Consider the following 8315-nt stretch of genomic DNA (forward strand, 5'->3'; position numbering starts at 1 on the left):
TGCCCGTTCCCCAAGTTGCTATGAATAAATCATTGTTTTATTAAAGAGAAGCAGCTGCTTTTTTTCTTCTCCTCTTTATTTTTTTTTTTTTTTTTGACACCCCATCCGTACCCACTGAGCCCTTTGGCACATGCTCGAACGCTGAAGCCCCATTGAGGGCCCCCAGAGCATAGCAATTGATACACAGAGATCCCCAAATCCTATTCAGGCCCCGCTTTTCTGCACGAGCAGCCTCTAAACAGCTCATTCACTGCTCTTTTTGTCGCCGGGGTTAAGTGGTTAAGTGTGTGTGGATCCCATAAAAGGCCTTTACTCCATGAAAAGCTATATTTACATTGTAATCACCAAAGAACTGTTTAGGCAGTCAATAGCCGGGCAGAGGCGGCGGGGGCTCGGCGGCGTGTCCCGCACCTCTCCCGCTGAGCCCCCCGGAGCAGGACTTTTGTGGGATTACGTCCCCCACCCCTCGCCAGCTGCCGGGGGCCGCCGGAGCYGCCGCTCTTTGTCTCGGCGCGGAGCCGAGCTCCTGCAGCAGCATCCTGCATCCCGGTGGCCCCGGTCCCCCCGGCAGGGACGGCACCCTGGGGTCCCGCTCGGCACCGGAGGGTTGGGATCAGCCTGGTGGCTCCTGGGTGAYTGGTACCTCCTGCAGAATGGTCATGGCTGTGAAAGCACCTGAGCGCATCCCATCATCACTGAAAGAATTAGATTGGATATCAGGAGGAGGTTCTTTCCCCSGGAGGGTGCTGGGGCACTGYCCAGGCTCKCCAGGGAATGAGCACAGCCCCGAGGCTGCCAGAGCTCCAGGAGKGTTTGCAGAATRCTCTCAGGGATTGTTGGGGTGTCTGTGCACAGTCAGAAGTTGGACTCGATGATCCCTCCCARCTCAGGATATTYCACRATTCTGTTCTGTTCTCCAGGAGCCTCCCCGGTACCCCATGAGTGATGTGTGAGCTAAAATTTTATCACTTGAACAAGATTAATTGAGCACAGCCAAGAATGGCAAAAGCGAAATTAATTCACCCCAAGCAAGGCAAGGGCTTCCCTTTCCACCAGCAGCATTTTCCATGGAATCAATTAGATGATGTTCCAACSAATATTCCTGTCGGGAAATGTGCCTGCTCTCTTCACATGGGAGTGAACCCTCATAAGAGYGGCACTTGAAGAGTAAATACTGGAGAATCCACCCATATTCCATGGAAATCCCTGTGAGGCGTGCCCAGGAGGGATTAGCACTGGGACAGCCAGTGGGAATGGGATGGTGAACCCTAGAGAGGGGTGGAGATGGAGATGGGGATGGAGATGGAGATGGAGATGGAGATGGAGATGGAGATGGAGATGGAGATGGAGATGGAGATGGAGATGGAGATGGAGATGGAGATGGGGTCAGGAATGAGGGCTGGAGCTGGAGATAGATGGAGATGGAGATGGGGATGGAGATGGAGATGGAGATGGAGATGGAGATGGAGATGGAGATGGAGATGGAGATGGAGATGGAGATGGAGATGGAGATGGAGATGGAGTCAGGAATGAGGGCTGGAGATGGAGATGGGGATGGAGATGGAGATGGAGATGGAGATGGAGATGGAGATGGGGTCAGGAATGAGGGCTGGAGCTGGAGATAGATGGAGATGGAGATGGAGATGGAGATGGAGATGGAATAAGATGGGAGTGAAGATGAGGATGACAATGAGGATGAGGTTGCTGCTGCCAGACACGCGCCAGCAGAGATCCCAAATGAGGAACAATTCCAAATCCTGCTGGTCCCGTCAGAAACCACAGTGAGTGAGGTGGGCACTGCCCATGGGACACGGCCACCACCCCTGGATGCTGGAGTGGTGGTGGAAGAGCTCCACTTGGCAGGTGCTCCCTTTTCCTGCTGTGTTTGTCCTGTTTGCTCCTGAAAAATGAAATTTAGGATGGTTTTATAGTTCTCGGTTACTCCAGGTGAGTGAGGCACAGGTGCCTCGTGCCAGTTTTGTGATACCAGAAGTTTAGGAACCTTTTACTGCACCCTCCTGCCCATTGAGAATTGGAATGACGAGGCTGGCTAAGTGAAAGAGGTGACTTTCCCAGTTGGGAAAACCCACATGGATGGAGTTCCTGGCTCCAGCACGGGCTGAAGGATGACATTCCCTGGACAGGAGCTGGAGGAAGGGTGCCTGGTGCTGTGAGCCTTATTTCAAACACCACGGCTGCAGCTTGCAGCACCAGCAGAGCTCCGCTCCCTGCCCTGCCCTGCAGAGCCGTTTGCATCATCCCGGGCTTTTGTTTTCCCTYTGGTTTGTCTCCCGCCTGGATTTTTCAAAGGCTCCGGAGCAGCGAGCGCCCTTCCTCCCCCGTCCGGCGCACATTTTTCGAATTAGTGCCTAAATGAAAGGATATTGTTGGTTCCTGTTGGGAGATAATAACCTCAGTAGCGGAGGGAATTTCACCCATGCAGAGAGAATTTGCCGGGCTGTTCCCGCCAGCAGAGCCCCTCGCCGGGGTCCGTCTCGCTGGGACGACGGCTGATGGGAACGGATCCGCCAGGAAGCGGGGGTTTATCTTGGCATGCCGCTCTAATTGCTGAAAACTCWGCTTTCTGACCTCAAAAACGTGCCACTGCTCCCCGTCTGGCACGGGGGCACCCGTGGCATGGCACAACCGGGATCAGAACTGAAAAGGAGCGTCTGCCAGTCACTGTCCCCATGGAAAAGTGCTCCTGTTCCCAAATTCCTGCGGGATATTGGTTTTCCCTCTTCCTTCTCATCCATCTGCCTTCTCCCATGGCTTAGGGAGATACAAACCCCTCACTGTGCCATGGAAGTGGAAGGAAGAGGAAGGAAAATTAGAGCAGACAATGGAAATCCCAGTATTTCCATTTTCACTAAAGCACGGAGGATTTCAAGCACRTGGAAAACATCCTTGTCAGCTCAGAAGGCACCTTGTCCTCCATTTTTCTGCTGGGGGGATCCCAAGTGGCTSCCCCATCATCACCACCATCCCCAGGATGCTGTGGCAGGTGCTGCTGGGGCCGTGGAGCTCAAAGGGACAGAGGGACAAAATGTAGTGACACCTGAATGCTGCCAGGGCAGGAGGGGATGGATTGTGGGACCCTCCCTGGAACCCCACTCCCCTCAGCCAGTGCTGACCCCACATCCCACTGTCCCACCTGGCTTCAACCTGGTTGTACATCCCAAATTTTAATTTTTTTTTTCAATCTCTGATTGAATTTTTAACAGATGTTTTGACTTGTTGTAGGTGAAGGAAAAAGAACTAAAAGTGTTTCTTGATTAGAGCTTGTTCAGAGCTCTCTAGCGGAGCTGTTTCCACATCAGAAAATCCTGACTATGTGCAATCAAACATTTAATTTCCATGGATGCAATATCAGAGGATTCCTCCAGGTTAGAATCTGTTACAGTTATTAATCAAAGCGGCGCAGCTGAAATGAAACCTCTTATTGAATGTTGTGACAAAGGGATAAATTAAAGCATTTCTGGAATGTATCAGATTTGGGTCCAAGGCTGAAATTTCAAAATCCTGAAGTTTTTCTGCATTATGAGGTCCAAATGTGGAKCCTTTCTGTGTCAGGATGAGCGTGCAGCTGTTGGGGTTGTTGGGAGCAGCGTGGCTGTCACCATTCCATGGGCAGGGATGGAGGGGACAATCCCAGCACTGCCGAAGGGTCTGAACTGCAGAAAATGTCCCAATTTATGACACCTGCCCTTCTCTAGTGAGGATCCCATATCCAGAGGGTGATGAACACCCACYCACCAGTCAGGGAATGTTTCCCTGAATGCCGCTGCCCCAGAACATCAAGGGACAGCGATCAAATAAAAAAACACATATTGCAATGTGCACAGAGATTTTCATCCTCAAATCCTTGCTGGGAGATAGATCCATCTACCAGAGAGCTCTGCCTGCAGCCAGACTGGGATGGGACGGTGGCTGGAGCAGGTTTGAGGAGCCCAAGGCAGGGACCCACCCTCGGTGCTGGGAGGTGACACCGAGGGGCAAARTCACCCAGAGGCACCGGCTGCAGCGAGCGCCCCTCCCTCCCCCTTCCTTTCCATTTCCCAAACAATTTCCTAATCAGACCTTTCTGTCTGGAGTTTATTAGTGATTCRCAGGCCAAGAGGAAATGGTGATTTTGGGTCCTGGTCTGATGGAAGGGGTGGAGTCGGCAGCAATATTCCYCTTTTGTGGCTCAGCAGCGGATAAACCGCAGAGGAAACGTCTGCAGGAGCCAGCCCTGCTCCCTTGGCCAAGAGAAATCACTTTTTTGGGKTTTTTAGGAAATCAGAGAGTAAGGAGGCTTCCTCCCCAGCATGAGGGTTTGGCAAGGGGGTCTCAGCCCCTGCTGGGTGACAGAGTTGTGCATCCCAAAGTCCCCATCATTGGAGGCTCATCCCTCTGGAGGGAGGGTCCCACCTCCATGGGCTCCCCACCCCTGCAGCCCCTTCCTCCACCTCCTCCTCCTCCTCCTGGTGCCACCCAAAGGCTGATTCTCAGGGCTGGGAGCTGTTTCAGTGAGCAGGTTCTGCCCTCCAGTCTGGTGCAAGCGATCTGGCCTCCATGGGACTCCCAGCTCCTCTGAAATCCAATCTGGTTGCAGATTCCTGGCATTTTTTCACCAAATACAGCGCATCTGCTGCTGCTTTTGATTTTGATTGAAATTGAATTTGGGTTACAGGTAGACATCAGGCAGCAGGGCTGGCCAGGGGCTGGGGCTGCAAGCAGGGGAATGGGGTCACCCAGATCCAGGCTCCTCTGCCTCTTCCCCAGCCTTTGAGGGGCATTTTCCCCAGAAAATCCTATGGGAAATGCAAACCATGGGAGTGGGGATGAGGATGAGGATGGAGCAAGGCCAGGGATGGAGCTGGGCTGGCAGTGATGCTTCATCCCTCCAGGCCAGCAGCTTTTCCGGCCCCTCTCCAGAGAGGAACGCCAGCACTTGTACAGCCTGGGGTTGCTTTTCTTTTCCTCAGCCTAAAARAATGACCAGGATCTATGAAAATAAGAGCTTTGTTTTTAAACTTTGTGAGGCCAGGAGGACAAACCTGTTAATAGCATTCTCCTCCTCTTCCTCCCTCCATCTGCAGGACCTGCAGACCACTCCCAATATAAGGTTTTACAGCCCCAACCCTGCGATCATTTGCAGGCTCCTGTTCCCACCAGCAGCATCACACCTCAATTCTCAGCCATGTGAAGCCACTCACAGCCAGGGACATCCATGGCCACATTACCATGGCTTTGACCCCATGCTCAGCCCCAGGTTCAGCTGGTTGTGGGGAGAGCTGCTCCTCCAGGACCCGCTCAGTCCCCTCCCCTTGTATTTACCCGAATGTGTTTACAATTACAGGGAATGCCAGGGAAGGCAGAGCACCGTGGCCAGCGAGTCAGCGGCGGGGCAGTGCGGGCTGGAGGTCAGCACACTGTTTACTTTAATTTCTCTGAGAGCTTTTTGGGAGATTTCCCTCCTCCATTATTAAACTCAGATGAGCCGCTGSGGAGGTTAGGTCGCATGTGGTTCAGGGCACTTTTTTCTTTTGTAATTTTTTTTTTTTTTTTATATATTTGCAATGTTTCACCCTTAACTCTTTCGGGACAAGCTGCCCATCTCAGCACTGGGATGAGCCCACGAGTGGAAYGGTGGCTGCTGGGGGACCTGAGTCCCAGGTGGGCTGGGGCTGAAGCTTGAAGACACCAGACTGAGCYCATCTGAGCATCATTGGGAGGATTAGGTTGGATATCAGGAAAAGGTTCTTCCCCAAGAGGGTGGTGGGCACTGAACAGGTWTCCCAGGGAATGGTCACAGCCCCAAGGCTGCCAGAGCTCCAGGAGCATTTGGAAAACGCTCTCAGGGACATGGTGGGATCCTCAGGATGGTCCTGTGCATAGAGCATGGGGGCTGCAGGCAGAACCTGAGCAGCAGCAGTTCCAGCATCTCCTGCTCCTGCACCCCCAGCTCCCAGCAAGGCAGCAGATCCCTGCCCCACCCTGGACCTGCACTTTGGGCTCTGGTGCCTCCTTCCCCCAGCGGGGTCAGCACCAACCACAGCCACAACACCGGGCTGATGTCACACGGGCACGGGGCCAAGTGCCAGAGCTCCTTCTGGGACCAATTTGGTTCAAAGCCCACGGCACTTTGCAGTGTTTAGTGGGACACACAGCAGATGAGGAGCAGACGGCGGCTTCCCTGAGCGGGATGAGCGCAGGGAGCTGGGATTGAGGGATGATTTCCACCGTGGCCACTGCCAGGCTGCCATCTCTGKAGTGACAGTGCCAGGTCTCTGCTGGTGCAAGGTCACAGAGGCCGTGGAAGTCTCCCYGGTGCAATGGGGCTCCCAGGAAGAGCACAGAATCCCCCATTCTACAGGGAATAGTGGAGGAATTCGGTGCCTGTGCCTTTGGAACCTTCTCCCTTCCAAGCCCCAGCACCCTTCTCCCTTCTCCCTTCCAAGGGTCACCCCAGCACCCTTCTCCCTTCCAAGCCCAGGATTCCCAACTCCAAAATCCCCGTGCATCAAGTCCTGTGCTCAGCCTTCTTAAATTATTTTTAATTTCCTGGAGGGAGAGCTTTTAATTTGTTTCTGGAACAAAGTGGGGGAAGGGGAGGGGAAGATGACTCTGAAATCCATCACTAAGCCCCCTCCACWTCTAAACCTTCCCTTTCCCACTGTTCCTGAAAGGACTGGCCCAGCCCTCCCTGAGTCCCCACAACCCCTCTGTYCTGCATTTTAAGCTGAGATTCCTTGCTCTGGGATCCCCACAGGCAGGTCCTTGCAGCGAGGGACAGCTGGGGCTGAGGGGACCCTGCCTTGCAGGGGAATGGAACTGTTTCCACAGGAAAATCCTGCTGGTCTCCATCACACACAGGCAATCCCAGGGCTGGGGGAGCTGGGCTTGAACTTCAGCTGCAGCAGGGCAAAATCCCAGTGAGACAGACCCCTAAAAACACCGTATCTGGATCCCTCTGTGAACCCAGAACTTCCCTGGCTCCCACCATGGCTGGCACTTGGGGAAGGGACTCAAACTCCCCGAAGCAAGTCAGGGCAGCAGGTTTGCAGCAGGCCCGTGGTGATCCCTGGGTGGGGACAAGGAAAGATGAGACAGGAGAAAACCCTGTTGTGCCCTGGAGCCAAACTCTGGGGGCACTCATGGTTTTCTGTGCTGTTGAAACCTAAACCAGAGAAGGAAAAGGCCTCTTTGGGATGTACCTCTTGGTAAAGTGGGGAACAAGATCCCAAACGGATCAAAATTCCCTCTGTGCTCTCACTGATGAACATTTCACTCAGTTTGAGATCAGACCTTGGTAGGAGTGAAGCCCAGAGCAGCACAAAGCAGAAGTTGTGCTGATGGCAAAGGCTGAGCTGAGTTGTGTGCCCAAACTCCTGTTTCTGTCCTGCCCATTCCCAGACGCCTGAGTCAGCTCCTGCCTTTCCTGCRCGACGGGAAGGGTTTGTTCCTTTAATCCCAGGCTTCCCCTGGAGCTGCAGCTCAAGTGTCCCGGTTACAGCTCTTGGTCCTGCCCCTCTGACTGCTCCTCCATGGAGCTCTTGAAGCCTTTGGAGCAGCCAGGAGCAGGAGAGGCTGTCAAGGGGCCTGTCAGGCAGAGGAGAAATTAAAACAACTTATTTATCGCTCACATATTCCATTTCTCCAAACCCTCACAATGCCATGGAACATCTGCTCTAGGCGTTTCTCCCCTACATCCCACCTCCAGCAATCCAAAAGGATGTTTGTCCACCCTGAAAACACCTTCATCCCTCCTTCCTCCCCTCCTTCCTCCCCGTCGGGGCAGGAGGCACCGAACCCAGCCGGGGCTTGGGCTGCGGAGCGTTTGGGATGTCATTGCTCTGCTCATGCCATGTTTGTCCCCGAGCTCGCACGGGATGACAGGGAAGGACACATCGGATGGACCTGCCAGGAGATGGGACTGACCCCACTCCGGGGCAGCTCTGTGGCTGACAGGGGGGTTCTGTGGCACCGGCTGCCCCCACCGCGGCTCCCAGCCCGACAAAGCCTCTTTAAACCCCAGACGCTCTGGGCGCTTCATGTGACCGGGCTGGGGCTCGTGGGAACCGTTTGATGTTCCTGAGCCTTTTCCTTTCCCAGTGCGGACACCGCGGCTCCGGGCGAGGGGAATAAAGAACCCACAGAGCACYCGGCTCCGTCCCCATCCCCACGGGGACCTGCTGAGGCTCACGGGACCCACAGATCGGTGGGAAGGAGCCAGCGCGTCCCAATCCCTCCACTCCGCCCGTGTCGGGGAGCGCCCATCAGCACCCACCCAGCGCCGGGCTGAGCCGGGGGGCTCCAGCTCCTTCTCC

This window comes from Malurus melanocephalus, unplaced genomic scaffold (assembly GCF_030028575.1).
Source record: "Malurus melanocephalus ecotype Western Australia unplaced genomic scaffold, MMel_1.1 scaffold_638, whole genome shotgun sequence".
NCBI lineage: Eukaryota > Metazoa > Chordata > Aves > Passeriformes > Maluridae > Malurus > Malurus melanocephalus.